The sequence below is a fragment of the Lepus europaeus genome, chromosome 21 (assembly GCF_033115175.1).
Source record: "Lepus europaeus isolate LE1 chromosome 21, mLepTim1.pri, whole genome shotgun sequence".
Classification (NCBI taxonomy): domain Eukaryota; kingdom Metazoa; phylum Chordata; class Mammalia; order Lagomorpha; family Leporidae; genus Lepus; species Lepus europaeus.
In genome coordinates, this window is record NC_084847.1 from 35,745,057 (window position 1) to 35,763,402 (window position 18,346).

The following is an 18,346-nucleotide window of genomic DNA, read 5'->3' on the forward strand; positions in this document are numbered from 1 at the left end:
TAAAGACCTTCGATAATATCCAGAAAACACACACACAGAGTTTGTCACAATATCTTGGATTGAGTTAGCAAAAAACAACAGGATATTTCCGGTTTCATCCAGTAATATATGGAGAAAGTGGTGTGGAATTCTCTTGCAAAGGACTGAGAAAATTGCAATGAAAATGGTTTTGGAGAAAAGCAAAGTCATTTCATTAGGCAAGTGCATAAAATGCCATCTATACAAACAGAAATATCATGTTTGTTTGCTGCAGTTCCTATAGCTTTCTCCCCAGAAAATATGAATGTGTAGAGCTATTGTCTCCATGTGGAACAATTTAGAATTTCCCAGTACAAAATTAACTGTTTCCTGATTAAAAACATTCAAAACAATAAAGTCCTTCGATAATATCTAGAAAACACAAACACAGAGGATGTTGCAATATCTGGGATTCAGTTAACCAAAACACAAGCAGATATTTCCTCTTTCATCCACATTAGATTTCTCCAGAGAAAATCCAAATGTGTAGAGCTGGTGTTTCCATGTGGAACAAATTAGAATTTCCCAGTATAAAATCAAATGTTCCCTGACAAAAATAATTCAAAACAATAAATTCCTTAGATAATATCCAGAAAACACAACCACAGAAGCTGTCGCAATATCTGGGATTTAGTTAGCCAAAACAAAACCGGATATTTCCGGTTTCATTCAGTCATATCCGGACAAAGTGGTCTGCAATTTGTATGCAATGGACAGAAAAAATCACAGTAAAAATGGTTTTGGGAAATGCAAAGTCTTTTCTTTAGGCAAGTGTATAAAATTCCATCAATACAAACAGAAATATCAGTTTTGCTTGCCACAGTTCCTCTAGCTTTCTCCTAGAAAATACGAATGTGTAGAGCTGGTGTCTCCATGTGGAACCAATTAGAGTTTTCCAGTAGAAAATCAAATGTTCCCTGACAAAAAAAATTTCAAACCAATAAAGTCCTTCGATAATAACGAGAAAACAGAAACACAGGGGCTGTGGCAATATCTGGGATTGAGTTAGCCAAAACAAAATGGGATGTTTCCGGTTTCATCCATTCATATCCTGACAAAGTGGTCTCCAATTCGAATGCAATAGACCAAGGAAATCCAAGTAAAAATGGTTTTGGAGAAAAGCAAAGTCTTTTTGTTAGGCAAGTGCACAAAATATCATGTATGCAAACAGAAATATCAAGTTTGTTTGCCGCAGTTCCTCTAGATTTCGCACGAGAAAATACGAATGTGTAGAGCTGGTTTCTCCATGTGGAACCAGTGAGTGTTTCCACGTACAAAATTAAATGTTCTTGATAAAAAAAAATTCAAAATATAATGTCCATTGATGATATCCATAAAAAACAAACACAGAGGAATTCGCAATATCTGGGATTCAGTTAGACAAAACACAACTAGATATTACAGGTATATCCATTCATATCCGGACAAAGTGGTGTGGAATTCGTATGCAATGGAATGGGAAAATCACAGTAAAAATGGTTTTTCAGAAAAGCAAAATCTTTTCGTTAGGCAAGTGGCCAAAATGTCATGTATACGAACAGAAATATCATGTTTGTTTGCCGCAGTTCCTCTAGGTTTCTCTCTAGAAAATACGAATGTGTAGAGCTGGTGTCTCCATGTGGAATCAGTGAGTTTTTCCCAGTACAAAATTAAATGTTCCCTGATAAAAAATATTCAAAACAATAAAGTCCTTCGATAATATCCAGAAAACACAAACACAGAGGCTGTCCCAATATCTGGGACTCAGCCAAAACACAAGCGGATATTCCTCCTTTCATCCAGTCATATCCGGACAAAGTGGTGTGGAAATCGTATGCAATACACCGAGAAAATCACAGTAACAATTGTTTTGGAGAAAAGCAAAGTCCTTTCGTTAGGAAAGTGCATAAAATGTCATGTATACAAACAGAAATATCATTTTTGTTTGCCGCAGTTCCTCTAGATTTCTCGCTAGAAAATACGAATGTGCAGAGCTCGTTTCTCCATGTGGAACCAATTAGAGTTTCCCAGTACAAAATAAAATGTTCTCTGATAAAAAAAATTCAAAACAATAAAGTCCTTCGATAATAAACGGAAAACACAAACACAGGGGCTGTGGCAATATCTTGGATTTAGGTAGCCAAAACAAAACGTGATATTTCCGGTTTCATCCAGTCATATCCGGACAAACTGGTGTGCAATTCATATGCAATGGACAGAAAAAATCATAGTAAAATTTGTTTTGCAGAAATGAAAAGTCTTTTCTTTAGGCAAGTGCATAAAATGCCATCAATACAAACAGAAATATCAGTTTTGCTTGAAGCAGTTCCTCTAGATTTCTCTTAGAAAATACGAATGTGTAGAGCTAGTTTCTCCATGTGGAACCAACTAGAGTTTCCCAGGACAAAATTAAATGTTCCCTGATAAAAAAAAATTCAAAATATAATGTTCTTTGATGATATCCATAAAACACAAACACAGAGGCATTCGCAATATCTGGGATTCAGTTAGACAAAACACAACCGTATATTAGCGGTTACATCCATTCATATCCAGACAAAGTGGTATGCAATTCGTATGCAATGGAACGTGCAAATCACAGTAAAAATGGTTTTGGAGAAAAGCAAAGTCTTTTAGTTAGGCACATGTAAAAAATGTCATCTATACAAACAGAAATATGATGTTTGTTTGCTGCAGTTCCTCTAGATTTGTCCTAGAAAATACGAATGTGTAGAGCTGGTGTCTCCATGTGGAACTAATTAGAGTTTCCCAGTACAAAATTATATGTTCCCAGAAAAAAAGAAAAAAAAACTTTCAAAATAATAATGTCCATGGATAATATCCAGAAAACAAAAACACAGGGGCTGTGGCAATATCTGGGATTCAGTTAGCCAAAAACAACAGGATATTACCGGTTTCATCCAGTCATATTCGGACAAACTGTTGTGGAATTCATATGCAATAGACCGAAAAAATCACAGTAAAAATGGTTTTGGAGAAAAGCAAAGTCTTTTCGTTAGGCAAGTGCATAAAATTCCATCTATACAAACAGAAATGTCACGTTTGTTTACCGCGGTTCCTTTAGATTTCTCCCCAGAAAATACGAATGTGTTGAGCTAGTGTCTCCAAGTGGAACCAATTAGAGTTTCCCATTACAAAGTTAAATGTTCCCTGATAAAAAACATCCAAAAAAATAAAGTCATTCGATAATATCCAGAAAGCACAAACACAGAGGCTGTGGCAATATCTGGGATTGAGTTAGCCAAAAACCACAGGATATTTCCGTTTTCATCCAGTCATATCCGGACAAAGTCGTGTAGCATTCGTATGCAGTGGACTGAGAAAATTTCTATGAAAATGGTTTTGGAGAAAAGCAAAGTCTTTTCGTTAGGCAAGTGCATAAAATGTCATGTATACAAACAGAAATATCATGTTTGTTTGCCGCAGTTCCTCTAGCTTTCTCCTAAAATACGAATGTGTAGAGCTGGTGTCTCCATGTGAAACCAATTAGAGGTTCCCAGTACAAAATTAAATGTTCCCTGATTAAAAAAAAAAAAAAACTTTCAAAACAATGAAGTCCTTCGATAATATCCAGGAAACACAAACACTGAAGCTGTGGCAATATCTGGGATTGAATTAGCCCAAACAAAACCGGATATTTCCGTTATCATCCAGTCCTATCCGGAAAAAACGATGTTGAATTCGTATGCAATTATACCGAGAAAATCACAGTAAAAATGGTTTTGGAGAAAACCAAATTCCTTTTGTTAGGCAAGTGCATAAAATGTCATGTATACAAACAGAAATATCATGTTTGTTTGCCGCAGTTCCTCTAGCTTTCTCGCTAGAAAATACGAATGTGTAGAGCTGGTGTCTCCATGTGGAATCAGTGAGAGTTTTCCAGAACAAAATTAAATGTTCACTGATTAAAGAAAACTTTCAAAACAATAATGTCCATTGATAATATGCAGAAAACACAAACACAGGGGCTTTTGCAATATCTGGGATGAGTTAGCCAAAACAAAACCGGATATTTCCGGTTTCATCCAGTCATATCCAGAAAAAGTGGTGTGGAATTCGTATGCAATGGACTGAGAAAATTGCAGTGAAAATGATTTTGGAGAAAAGGAAAGTGTTTTCGTTAGGCAAGTGCATAAATTGTCATGTATACAAACAAAAATATCATGTTTCTTTACCGCAGTTCCTCTAGCTTTTTCCCTAGAAAATACGAATCTGTAGTGCTGGTATCTTCATGTGGAATCAATTAGAATTTCCCAGTACAAAATTAAATGTTCCCTGATGAACAAATAAAAAAAAAAAACTTTTAAAACAATGAAGTCGTTCGATAATATCCAGAAAAAACAAACACATGGTCTGTCGCAATATCTGGGATTGAGTTAGCCAAAACAAAACCGGATATTTCCGTTTTCAAACAGTCATATCCGGTAAAAGTGGTGTGGAATTCATGTGCAATTGACTGAGAAAATTGCAGTGAAAATGGTTTTGGAGAAAAGCAAAGTCTTTTCTTTAGGCAATTGCATAAAATGCCATCTATACAAACAGAAATATCATGATTGTTTGCCGCAGTTCCTTTAGATATCTCCTCAGAAAACAATTATGTGTAGAGCTGGTGTCTCCATGTGGAACAAATTAGAGTTTCCCAGTACAAAATTAAATGTTCCTTGATAAAAAAAAAAGAAACTTTCAAAACAATAAAGTCCTTCGATAATATCCAGGAAACACAAACACAGGGGCTGCGGCAATATCTTGGATTCAGTTAGCCAAAACACAACAGAATATTTCCGGTTTAATCCAAAAATATCCGGACAACGTGGTGTGGAATTCGTATGCAATGGACCGAGAAAATCACAGTAAAAATGGTTATGGAGAAAATAAAAGTCTTTTCGTTTGGCAAGTGCATAAAATGTCATGTATACAAACAGAAATATCATGTTTGTTTGCCGCAGTTCCTCTAGCTTTCTCGCTAGAAAATACGAATGTGTTTAGCTGATGTCTCCATGTAATATCAGTGAGTGTTTCCCAGTACAAAATTAAATGTTCCCTTACAAAAAAAACTTTCAAAACAATAAATTCCTTCGATAATTTCCAGAAAACAGAATCACAGGGGCTGAGGCAATCTGGGATTTAGTTAGCTAAAAAACACCGGACATTTCCGGTTACATCCAGTCTTATCCGGACAAAGTGGTGTGGAATTCGTATGCAATCTACTGAGAAAATTGCAGTGAAAATGGTTTTGGAGAAAAGAAAAGTCTTTTCATTAGGAAAGTGCATAAAATGCCATCTATACAAACAGAAATATCATGATTGTTTGCCGAAATTCTTTTAGATTTCTCCCCAGAGTATACGAATATGTAGAGCTGGTGCTTCCATCTGAAACCAGTTAGAGTTTCCCAGTACAAAATTAAATGTTCCCTGATAAAAAAAAGAAAAAAACTTTCAAAAAAATAAAGTCCTTTGATAATATCAAGAAAACACAAACACAGGTGCTGTGGCACTTGGGCCTCATTCCTTTGTAATCATAACCTCTACTCTACCACCAATGGCTCTACTCCCAACCTGTGTGTACTGATGGTCCTCGACCCCACTTCATGCTGTATAATTGTACAAACCTGGTAAATGCCACTCTTAGGATCCTTGGTTACTATCCTCACTCTGTCTTTTATGACCTTGTCTAAATATGATCAGAGTCGGCAAACTTGGAAGGCTTCCATAGCCTTGGCTACTCATGACGACAGCCTAGGGTGGTTACTGGCGCCATAAACTAGAGTGTCAATTTGTTGGGTCAACAACAGGAGCCACTGTGCACTTGCTCCTCATGTGGGATCTCTGTCCTTAATGCGCTGTACATTTTGATTTAATGCTATAACTAGTACTCAAACAGTATGTTTCACTTTGTGTTTCTATGTGGGTGCAAACTGTTGAAATCTTTATACTAAATATATCTTCTGTATATAAAGAGAATTGAAAATGAATCTTGATGTGAATGGAAGGGAAGAGGGAGTGGGGGAGGAGAGGGTTGTGGGTGGAAGGGAAGTTATGGGAGGGGGAAGCCATTGTAATCCATAAGCTGCACACTGGAAATTTATATTCATTAAATAAAAGTTAAAAATGAAATAAAATTAAAAAAACAAATAATAAAAAAATCTTTAAAAAAGCAGAAAAAAATTAAATGTTCCGTGATTAAAAAAAAAAAAAACTTTCAAAACAATAATGACCATTGATAATATCCAGAAAACACAAACACAGGGGCTGTGGCAATCTGGAAGTGAGTTTCCCAAAACAAACCGGATATTTCTGGTTTTATCCAGTCATATCCGGACAAAGTGGTATGGAATTCCTATGCAATTGACCAAGAAAATCACAGTAAAAATGCTTTTGAGAAAAGCAAAGTCTTTATGTGAGGCAAGTGCATAAAATGTCATCTATTTAAACAGAAATATCATGTTTCTTTGTCGCAGTTCCTTTAGCTTTCTCCTAGAAAATACGAATGTGTAGAGCTGGTGTCTCCATGTGGAACCACTGAGTGTTTCCCAGTACAAAATTAAATGTTCCCTGATAAGAACATTCAAAACAATAAAGTCCTTCGATAATATCCAGAAAATACAAACACAGGGGCTGTGGCAATATCTGGGATTCAGTTAGCCAAAACACAAGCAGATATTTCCCCTTTCATCCAGTGATATCCGGAAAACTGGTGTGGAATTCGTATGCAATGGACCGAGAAAATCAAAGTAAAAATGGTTTTGTAGAAAAGCAAAGTCTTTTCGTTAGGCAAGTGCATAAAATGTCATGTACACAAGCAGAAATATCATGCTTGTTTGCCGCAGTTCCTCTAGATTTCTCGCTAGAAAATACGAATATATAGAGCTGGTGTCTCCATGTGGAACCAATTAGAATTTCCCAGTACAAAATTAAATGTTTCCTGATAAAAAAAAAAAACTTTCAAAACAATAACGTCCTTCGATAATATCCAGAAAACACAAACACAGGGGCTGTGGCAATATCTGGGATTCAGTTAGCCAAAACAATACCGGATATTTCCGGTTTAATCCAGTCATATCCGGAAAAAGTGCTGTGGAATACGTATGCAATTGACCGAGAAAATCACAGTAAAAATGGTTTTTGAGAAAAGCAAAGTCTTTTCTTTATGCAAGTGCATAAAATGCCATCTATACAAACAGAAATATCATGTTTGTTTGCCACAGTTCCTCTAGCTTTCTCCCTGGAAAATACGCATGTGCAGAGCTGATGTCTCCATCTGGAACCAATTAGAGTTTAACAGTACAAAATTAAATATTCCCTGATAAAAAAAAAACTTTCAAAGCAATAAAGTCCTTCGATAATATCCAGAAAACACAAACATAGGATCTGTGGCAATATCTGGGATTGAGTTAGCCAAAACAAAACCGGATATTTCCCCTTTCATCCAGTCATATGCGGACAAAGTGGTGTGGCATTCGTATGCAATGGACCGAGAAAATAACAATAAAAATTGATTTGGAGAAAAGCAAAGTCTTTTCGTTAGGCAACTGCATGAAATGTCATGTATAGAAACAGAAATATGTTTGTTTGCAGCAGTTCCTCTAGCTTTCTTCTAGAAAATACGAATGTGTAGAGCTGCTGTCTCCATGTGGTACCAATTAGAGTTTCCCAGTACAAAATTAAATGTTCCCTGATAAAAAAAAACTTTCAAAACAATAATGACCATTGATAATGTCCAGAAAACACAAACACAGAGTCTGTCGCAATATCTTGGATTGAGTTAGCCAAAACAAAACCGGATATTTCCTGTTTCATCCAGTCATATCCGATCAAAGTGGTCTGCAATTCGTATACAATGGACAGACAAAATCACAGTGAAAATGGTTTTGGAGAAAAGCAAAGTCTTTTCATTAGGCAAGTGCATAAAATGCCATCTATACAAACAGAAATTTCATGATTGTTTGCCGCAGTTCCTCTAGCTTTCTGCTAGAAAATAGGAATGTGTAGAGCTGGTTTCTGCATGTGGAACCAGTGAATGTTTCCCAGTATAAAATTAAAGTTCCCTGATTAAAAAAAATCTTTCAAAACAATAAAGTCCTTCAATAATATCCAGAAAATACAAACACAGGGGCTGTGGCAATATCTGGGATTCAGTTAGCCAAAACACAAGCAGATATTTCCCCTTTCATCCAGTAATATCCGGACAAACTGGTGTGGAATTCCTATGCAATGGACCAAGAAAATCACAGTAAAAATGGTTTTGGAGAAAAGCAAAGTCCTTTCTTTAGGCAAGTGCATAAAATGTCATGTATACTAACAGAAATATCAGGTTTCTTTGCCGCAGTTCCTCTAGCTTTCTCCCTAGAAAATATGAATATTTAGAGCTGGTGTATCCATGTGGAGCCAATTAGAGTTTCCCAGTACAAAATTAATGTTCCCTGATAGAAAAACATTCAAAACAAAAAAGTCCTTCGATAATATCCAGAAAACACAAACACAGTGCCTGTCGCAAAATCTGGGATTGAGTTAGCCAAAATAAAAATGATATTTCCAGTTTCATTTAGTCATATCCGGACAAAGTGGTGTGGAAATCCTATGCAATGAACTGAGAAAATCACAGTAAAAATGGTTTTGGAGAAAAGCAAAGTCTTTTCGTTAGGCAAGTGCATAAAATGCCATGTATACAAACAGAAATATCATGTTTGCCGCAGTTCTTCTAGTTTTCTCGCTACAAAATACTATTGTGTAGAGCTGGTGTCTCCATGTGGAACCAATTAGAGTTTCCCAGTACAAAATTAAATGTTCCCTGATTAAAAAAAAAAAACTTTCAAAACAATAAAGTCCTTCGATAATATCCAGAAAACACAAACACAGGGCTGCGGCAATATCTTGGATTGAGATACCCAAAACAAAATCGGATATTTCCGGTTTCATCCACTCATATCCAGACAAAGTGGTGTGGAATTCGTATGCAATGGACAGACAAAATCACAGTAAACATGTTTTTGGAGAAAAGCAAAGTCTTTTCGTTAGGCAAGTGCATAAAATGTCATGCATAGAAACAGAAATATCATGTTTGTTTGCCGCAGTTCCTCTAGCTTTCTCCTAGAAAATACGAATGTGTAGAGCTGGTGTCTCCATGTGGAACCAATTAGAGTTTCCCAGTACAAAATTAAATGTTCCCAGATTTAAAAAAAAAAAAACTTTCAAAACAATAAAGTCCTTTGATAATATCCAGAAAACACAAACACAGGGTCTGTGGCAATATCTGGGATTCAGTTAGCCAAAACACAACTGCATATTTGTGGTTTCATCCACTCATATCCAGACAAAGTGGTGTGCAATTCGTATGCAATGGACAGACAAAATCACAGTATACATGGTTTTGGAGAAAAGCAAAGTCTTTTCGTTAGGCAAGTGCATAAAATGTCATGTATACAAACAGAAATATCATGTTTGTTTGCCGCAGTTCCTCTAGCTTTCTCCTAGAAAATACGAATGTGTAGAGCTGGTGTCTCCATGTGGAACCAATTAGAGTTTCCCAGTACAAAATTCAATGTTCCCTGATTAAAAAAAAAAAAACTTTCAAAACAATAAAGTCCTTCGATAATATCCAGAAAACACAAACACAGGGCTGCGGCAATATCTTGGATTGAGATACCCAAAACAAAATCGGATATTTCCGGTTTCATCCACTCATATCCAGACAAAGTGGTGTGGAATTCATATGCAATGGACAGACAAAATCACAGTAAACATGGTTTTGGAGAAAAGCAAAGTCTTTTCGTTAGGCAAGTGCATAAAATGTCATGTATAGAAACAGAAATATCATGTTTGTTTGCCGCAGTTCCTCTAGCTTTCTCCTAGAAAATACGAATGTGTAGAGCTTGCGTCTCCATGTGGAACCAATTAGAGTTTCCCAGTACAAAATTAAATGTTCCCTGATTTAAAAAATAAAAACTTTCAAAACAATAAAGTCCTTTGATAATATCCAGAAAACACAAACACAGGGGCTGTGGCAATATCTGGGATTCAGTTAGCCAAAACAATACCGGATATTTCCGGTTTAATCCAGTCATATCCGGAAAAAGTGCTGTGGAATACGTATGCAATTGACCGAGAAAATCACAGTAAAAATGGTTTTTGAGAAAAGCAAAGTCTTTTCTTTATGCAAGTGCATAAAATGCCATCTATACAAACAGAAATATCATGTTTGTTTGCCACAGTTCCTCTAGCTTTCTCCCTGGAAAATACGCATGTGCAGAGCTGATGTCTCCATCTGGAACCAATTAGAGTTTAACAGTACAAAATTAAATATTCCCTGATAAAAAAAAAACTTTCAAAGCAATAAAGTCCTTCGATAATATCCAGAAAACACAAACATAGGATCTGTGGCAATATCTGGGATTGAGTTAGCCAAAACAAAACCGGATATTTCCCCTTTCATCCAGTCATATGCGGACAAAGTGGTGTGGCATTCGTATGCAATGGACCGAGAAAATAACAATAAAAATTGATTTGGAGAAAAGCAAAGTCTTTTCGTTAGGCAACTGCATGAAATGTCATGTATAGAAACAGAAATATGTTTGTTTGCAGCAGTTCCTCTAGCTTTCTTCTAGAAAATACGAATGTGTAGAGCTGCTGTCTCCATGTGGTACCAATTAGAGTTTCCCAGTACAAAATTAAATGTTCCCTGATAAAAAAAAACTTTCAAAACAATAATGACCATTGATAATGTCCAGAAAACACAAACACAGAGTCTGTCGCAATATCTTGGATTGAGTTAGCCAAAACAAAACCGGATATTTCCTGTTTCATCCAGTCATATCCGATCAAAGTGGTCTGCAATTCGTATACAATGGACAGACAAAATCACAGTGAAAATGGTTTTGGAGAAAAGCAAAGTCTTTTCATTAGGCAAGTGCATAAAATGCCATCTATACAAACAGAAATTTCATGATTGTTTGCCGCAGTTCCTCTAGCTTTCTGCTAGAAAATAGGAATGTGTAGAGCTGGTTTCTGCATGTGGAACCAGTGAATGTTTCCCAGTATAAAATTAAAGTTCCCTGATTAAAAAAAATCTTTCAAAACAATAAAGTCCTTCAATAATATCCAGAAAATACAAACACAGGGGCTGTGGCAATATCTGGGATTCAGTTAGCCAAAACACAAGCAGATATTTCCCCTTTCATCCAGTAATATCCGGACAAACTGGTGTGGAATTCCTATGCAATGGACCAAGAAAATCACAGTAAAAATGGTTTTGGAGAAAAGCAAAGTCCTTTCTTTAGGCAAGTGCATAAAATGTCATGTATACTAACAGAAATATCAGGTTTCTTTGCCGCAGTTCCTCTAGCTTTCTCCCTAGAAAATATGAATATTTAGAGCTGGTGTATCCATGTGGAGCCAATTAGAGTTTCCCAGTACAAAATTAATGTTCCCTGATAGAAAAACATTCAAAACAAAAAAGTCCTTCGATAATATCCAGAAAACACAAACACAGTGCCTGTCGCAAAATCTGGGATTGAGTTAGCCAAAATAAAAATGATATTTCCAGTTTCATTTAGTCATATCCGGACAAAGTGGTGTGGAAATCCTATGCAATGAACTGAGAAAATCACAGTAAAAATGGTTTTGGAGAAAAGCAAAGTCTTTTCGTTAGGCAAGTGCATAAAATGCCATGTATACAAACAGAAATATCATGTTTGCCGCAGTTCTTCTAGTTTTCTCGCTACAAAATACTATTGTGTAGAGCTGGTGTCTCCATGTGGAACCAATTAGAGTTTCCCAGTACAAAATTAAATGTTCCCTGATTAAAAAAAAAAAACTTTCAAAACAATAAAGTCCTTCGATAATATCCAGAAAACACAAACACAGGGCTGCGGCAATATCTTGGATTGAGATACCCAAAACAAAATCGGATATTTCCGGTTTCATCCACTCATATCCAGACAAAGTGGTGTGGAATTCGTATGCAATGGACAGACAAAATCACAGTAAACATGGTTTTGGAGAAAAGCAAAGTCTTTTCGTTAGGCAAGTGCATAAAATGTCATGCATAGAAACAGAAATATCATGTTTGTTTGCCGCAGTTCCTCTAGCTTTCTCCTAGAAAATACGAATGTGTAGAGCTGGTGTCTCCATGTGGAACCAATTAGAGTTTCCCAGTACAAAATTAAATGTTCCCAGATTTAAAAAAAAAAAAAACTTTCAAAACAATAAAGTCCTTTGATAATATCCAGAAAACACAAACACAGGGTCTGTGGCAATATCTGGGATTCAGTTAGCCAAAACACAACTGCATATTTGTGGTTTCATCCACTCATATCCAGACAAAGTGGTGTGCAATTCGTATGCAATGGACAGACAAAATCACAGTAAACATGGTTTTGGAGAAAAGCAAAGTCTTTTCGTTAGGCAAGTGCATAAAATGTCATGTATAGAAACAGAAATATCATGTTTGTTTGCCGCAGTTCCTCTAGCTTTCTCCTAGAAAATACGAATGTGTAGAGCTGGTGTCTCCATGTGGAACCAATTAGAGTTTCCCAGTACAAAATTAAATGTTCCCAGATTTAAAAAAAAAAAAAACTTTCAAAACAATAAAGTCCTTTGATAATATCCAGAAAACACAAACACAGGGTCTGTGGCAATATCTGGGATTCAGTTAGCCAAAACACAACTGCATATTTGTGGTTTCATCCACTCATATCCAGACAAAGTGGTGTGCAATTCGTATGCAATGGACAGACAAAATCACAGTATACATGGTTTTGGAGAAAAGCAAAGTCTTTTCGTTAGGCAAGTGCATAAAATGTCATGTATAGAAACAGAAATATCATGTTTGTTTGCCGCAGTTCCTCTAGCTTTCTCCTAGAAAATACGAATGTGTAGAGCTGGTGTCTCCATGTGGAACCAATTAGAGTTTCCCAGTACAAAATTAAATGTTCCCTGATTAAAAAAAAAAAAAAACTTTCAAAACAATAAAGTCCTTCGATAATATCCAGAAAACACAAACACAGAGGCTGTGGCAATATCTGGGATTCAGTTAGCCAAAACACAAGCGGATGTTTCCCTTTTGATCCAGTCATATCCGGAAAAAGTGGTGTGGAATTCCTATCTAATAGAATGAGAAAATTTCAGTGAAAATGGTTTTGAAGAAAGGCAAAGTCTTTTGGTTAGGCATGTGGATAAACTGCCAGCTATACAAACAGAAATATCATGATTGTTTCCCGAAGTTCCTTTAGATTTCTCCCCAGAAAATACGAATGTGTAGAGCTGGTGTCTCCATGTGGAACGACTGAGTGTTTCCCAGTGCACAATTAATGTTCCCTGATAAAAAAAAAAACTTTCAAAACAGTAATGTCCATTGATAAAATCCAGAAAACACAAACACAAGGGCTGTGGCAATATCTGGGATTGAGTTAGCCGAAACATAACCGCATATTTCTGGTTTTATCCAGTCATATCCATAAAAAGTCGTGTGGACTTCGTAGGCAATTGACCTAGAAAATTGCAGTGAAAATGGCTTTGGAGAAAAGCAAAGTCTTTTCGTTAGGCATGTGCATAAAATGCCATGTATACAAACAGAAATATCATGTTTGTTTGCCGTAGTTCTTCTAGTTTTCTCCCTAGAAAATACGAATGTGTAGAGCTGGTGTCTCCATATGGAACGAATTCGGGTTTCCGAGTAAAAATTTAAGTGATCCCTGATAAGAAAAAAAAATCTTTCAAATAAATTAAGTGCTTGGATAATATCCAGAAAACACAAACACAGGGTCTGTGGCAATATCAGGAATTGAGTTAGCAAAAACAAAACCGGATATTTCTGGTTTCTTCCAGTCATATCCGGAGAAAATGGTGTGGAATTCGTATGCAAAGAACCGAGAAAATCACAGTCAACATGGTTTTGGAGAAAAGCAAAGTCTTTTCGTTAGGCATGTGCATAAAATGCCATGTATACAAACAGAAATATCATGTTTGTTTGCCGCAGTTCCTCTAGCTTTCTCACTAGAAAATACCAATGTGTAGAGCTGGTGTCTCCATGTGGAAGCACTGAGTGTTTCCCAGTACAAAATTAAATGTTCTCTGAAAAAAAAAAACTTTCAAAACAATAGAGTCCTTCGATAATATGCAGAAAACACAAACACAGGGTCTGTGGCAATATCTGGAATTGAGTTAGCCAAAACACAAGCGGATATTTCCGCTTTCATCCAGTCATATCTGGACAAAGTGGTGTGGAGTTCGTAGGCAATAGACTGAGAAAATCACAGTAAAATGGTTTTGGAGAAAAGCAAAGTCTTTTGGTTAGGCATTTGGATAAACTGCCAGCTATACAAACAGAAATATCATGATTGCTTGCCGAAGTTCCTTTAGATTTCTCCCCAGAAAATATGAATGTGTAGAGCTGGTGTCTCCATGTGGAACCACTGAGTGTTTCCCAGTGCAAAATTAATGTTCCCTGATAAAAAAAAAACTTTCAAAACAATAAAGTCCTTCGATAATATCCAGAAAACACAAACACAGGGGCTGTGGTAATGTCTGGGTTTGAGTTAGCCAAAACAAAACCGGATATTTCCGGTTGCATCCAGTCATATCCGGATAAAGTAATGTGGAATTTGTATGCAATGGACCGAGAAAATCAGAGAAAAAAATGTTTTGAAGAAAAGCAAAGTCTTTTCATTAGGCAAGTGCATAAAATGTCATGTATACAAACAGAAATATCATGTTTGTTTGCCGCAGTTCCTCTAGCTTTCTCGGTAGAAAATGCGAATGTGTAGAGCTCGTGTCTCCATGTGGAACCAATTAGAGTTTCACAATACAAAATGAAATGTTCCCTGATAAAAAATATTTCAAAACAATAAATTTTTTCGATAATATCAAGAAAACACAAACATAAGGGCTGTGGGAATATCTGGGATTCTGTTAGCCAAAACACAACTGCATATTTCCGGTTTCATCCAGTCATATCCGGACAAAGTGGTGTGCAATTCGAATGCAATAGCCCAAGAAAATCACAGTAAAAATGGTTTTGGAGAAAAGCAAAGTCTTTTCGTTAGGCAAGTGCATAAAATGCCATGTATACAAACAGAAATATCATGTTTGCCGCAGTTCTTCTAGTTTTCTCGCTACAAAATACTATTGTGTAGAGCTGGTGTCTCCATGTGGAACCAATTAGAGTTTCCCAGTACAAAATTAAATGTTCCCTGATTAAAAAAAAAAACTTTCAAAACAATAAAGTCCTTCGATAATATCCAGAAAACACAAACACAGGGCTGCGGCAATATCTTGGATTGAGATACCCAAAACAAAATCGGATATTTCCGGTTTCATCCACTCATATCCAGACAAAGTGGTGTGGAATTCGTATGCAATGGACAGACAAAATCACAGTAAACATGGTTTTGGAGAAAAGCAAAGTCTTTTCGTTAGGCAAGTGCATAAAATGTCATGTATAGAAACAGAAATATCATGTTTGTTTGCCGCAGTTCCTCTAGCTTTCTCCTAGAAAATACGAATGTGTAGAGCTGGTGTCTCCATGTGGAACCAATTAGAGTTTCCCAGTACAAAATTAAATGTTCCCTGATTTAAAAAAAAAAAAACTTTCAAAACAATAAAGTCCTTTGATAATATCCAGAAAACACAAACTCAGGGTCTGTGGCAATATCTGGGATTCAGTTAGCCAAAACACAACTGCATATTTGTGGTTTCATCCACTCATATCCAGACAAAGTGGTGTGCAATTCGTATGCAATGGACAGACAAAATCACAGTATACATGGTTTTGGAGAAAAGCAAAGTCTTTTCGTTAGGCAAGTGCATAAAATGTCATGTATAGAAACAGAAATATCATGTTTGTTTGCCGCAGTTCCTCTAGCTTTCTCCTAGAAAATACGAATGTGTAGAGCTGGTGTCTCCATGTGGAACCAATTAGAGTTTCCCAGTACAAAATTCAATGTTCCCTGATTAAAAAAAAAAAACTTTCAAAACAATAAAGTCCTTCGATAATATCCAGAAAACACAAACACAGGGCTGCGGCAATATCTTGGATTGAGATACCCAAAACAAAATCGGATATTTCCGGTTTCATCCACTCATATCCAGACAAAGTGGTGTGGAATTCGTATGCAATGGACAGACAAAATCACAGTAAACATGGTTTTGGAGAAAAGCAAAGTCTTTTGGTTAGGCATGTGGATAAACTGCCAGCTATACAAACAGAAATATCATGATTGCTTGCCGAAGTTCCTTTAGATTTCTCCCCAGAAAATATGAATGTGTAGAGCTGGTGTCTCCATGTGGAACCACTGAGTGTTTCCCAGTGCAAAATTAATGTTCCCTGATAAAAAAAAAACTTTCAAAACAATAAAGTCCTTCGATAATATCCAGAAAACACAAACACAGGGGCTGTGGTAATGTCTGGGTTTGAGTTAGCCAAAACAAAACCGGATATTTCCGGTTGCATCCAGTCATATCCGGATAAAGTAATGTGGAATTTGTATGCAATGGACCGAGAAAATCAGAGAAAAAAATGTTTTGAAGAAAAGCAAAGTCTTTTCATTAGGCAAATGCATAAAATGTCATGTATACAAACAGAAATATCATGTTTGTTTGCCGCAGTTCCTCTAGCTTTCTCGGTAGAAAATGCGAATGTGTAGAGCTCGTGTCTCCATGTGGAACCAATTAGAGTTTCACAATACAAAATGAAATGTTCCCTGATAAAAAATATTTCAAAACAATAAATTTTTTCGATAATATCAAGAAAACACAAACATAAGGGCTGTGGGAATATCTGGGATTCTGTTAGCCAAAACACAACTGCATATTTCCGGTTTCATCCAGTCATATCCGGACAAAGTGGTGTGCAATTCGAATGCAATAGCCCAAGAAAATCACAGTAAAAATGGTTTTGGAGAAAAGCAAAGTCTTTTCGTTAGGCAAGTGCATAAAATGCCATGTATACAAACAGAAATATCATGTTTGCCGCAGTTCTTCTAGTTTTCTCGCTACAAAATACTATTGTGTAGAGCTGGTGTCTCCATGTGGAACCAATTAGAGTTTCCCAGTACAAAATTCAATGTTCCTTGATTAAAAAAAAAAAAACTTTCAAAACAATAAAGTCCTTCGATAATATCCAGAAAACACAAACACAGGGCTGCGGCAATATCTTGGATTGAGATACCCAAAACAAAATCGGATATTTCTGGTTTCATCCACTCATATCCAGACAAAGTGGTGTGGAATTCGTATGCAATGGACAGACAAAATCACAGTAAACATGGTTTTGGAGAAAAGCAAAGTCTTTTCGTTAGGCAAGTGCATAAAATGTCATGTATAGAAACAGAAATATCATGTTTGTTTGCCGCAGTTCCTCTAGCTTTCTCCTAGAAAATACGAATGTGTAGAGCTGGTGTCTCCATGTGGAACCAATTAGAGTTTCCCAGTACAAAATTCAATGTTCCCTGATTAAAAAAAAAAACTTTCAAAACAATAAAGTCCTTCGATAATATCCAGAAAACACAAACACAGGGCTGCGGCAATATCTTGGATTGAGATACCCAAAACAAAATCGGATATTTCCGGTTTCATCCACTCATATCCAGACAAAGTGGTGTGGAATTCGTATGCAATGGACAGACAAAATCACAGTAAACATGGTTTTGGAGAAAAGCAAAGTCTTTTCGTTAGGCAAGTGCATAAAATGTCATGTATAGAAACAGAAATATCATGTTTGTTTGCCGCAGTTCCTCTAGCTTTCTCCTAGAAAATACGAATGTGTAGAGCTGGTGTCTCCATGTGGAACCAATTAGAGTTTCCCAGTACAAAATTAAATGTTCCCTGATTTTAAAAAAAAAAAAACTTTCAAAACAATAAAGTCCTTTGATAATATCCAGAAAACACAAACTCAGGGTCTGTGGCAATATCTGGGATTCAGTTAGCCAAAACACAACTGCATATTTGTGGTTTCATCCACTCATATCCAGACAAAGTGGTGTGCAATTCGTATGCAATGGACAGACAAAATCACAGTATACATGGTTTTGGAGAAAAGCAAAGTCTTTTCGTTAGGCAAGTGCATAAAATGTCATGTATAGAAACAGAAATATCATGTTTGTTTGCCGCAGTTCCTCTAGCTTTCTCCTAGAAAATACGAATGTGTAGAGCTGGTGTCTCCATGTGGAACCAATTAGAGTTTCCCAGTACAAAATTAAATGTTCCCTGATTTAAAAAAAAAAAAAACTTTCAAAACAATAAAGTCCTTCGATAATATCCAGAAAACACAAACACAGGGTCTGTGGCAATATCTGGGATTCAGTTAGCCAAAACACAACTGCATATTTGTGGTTTC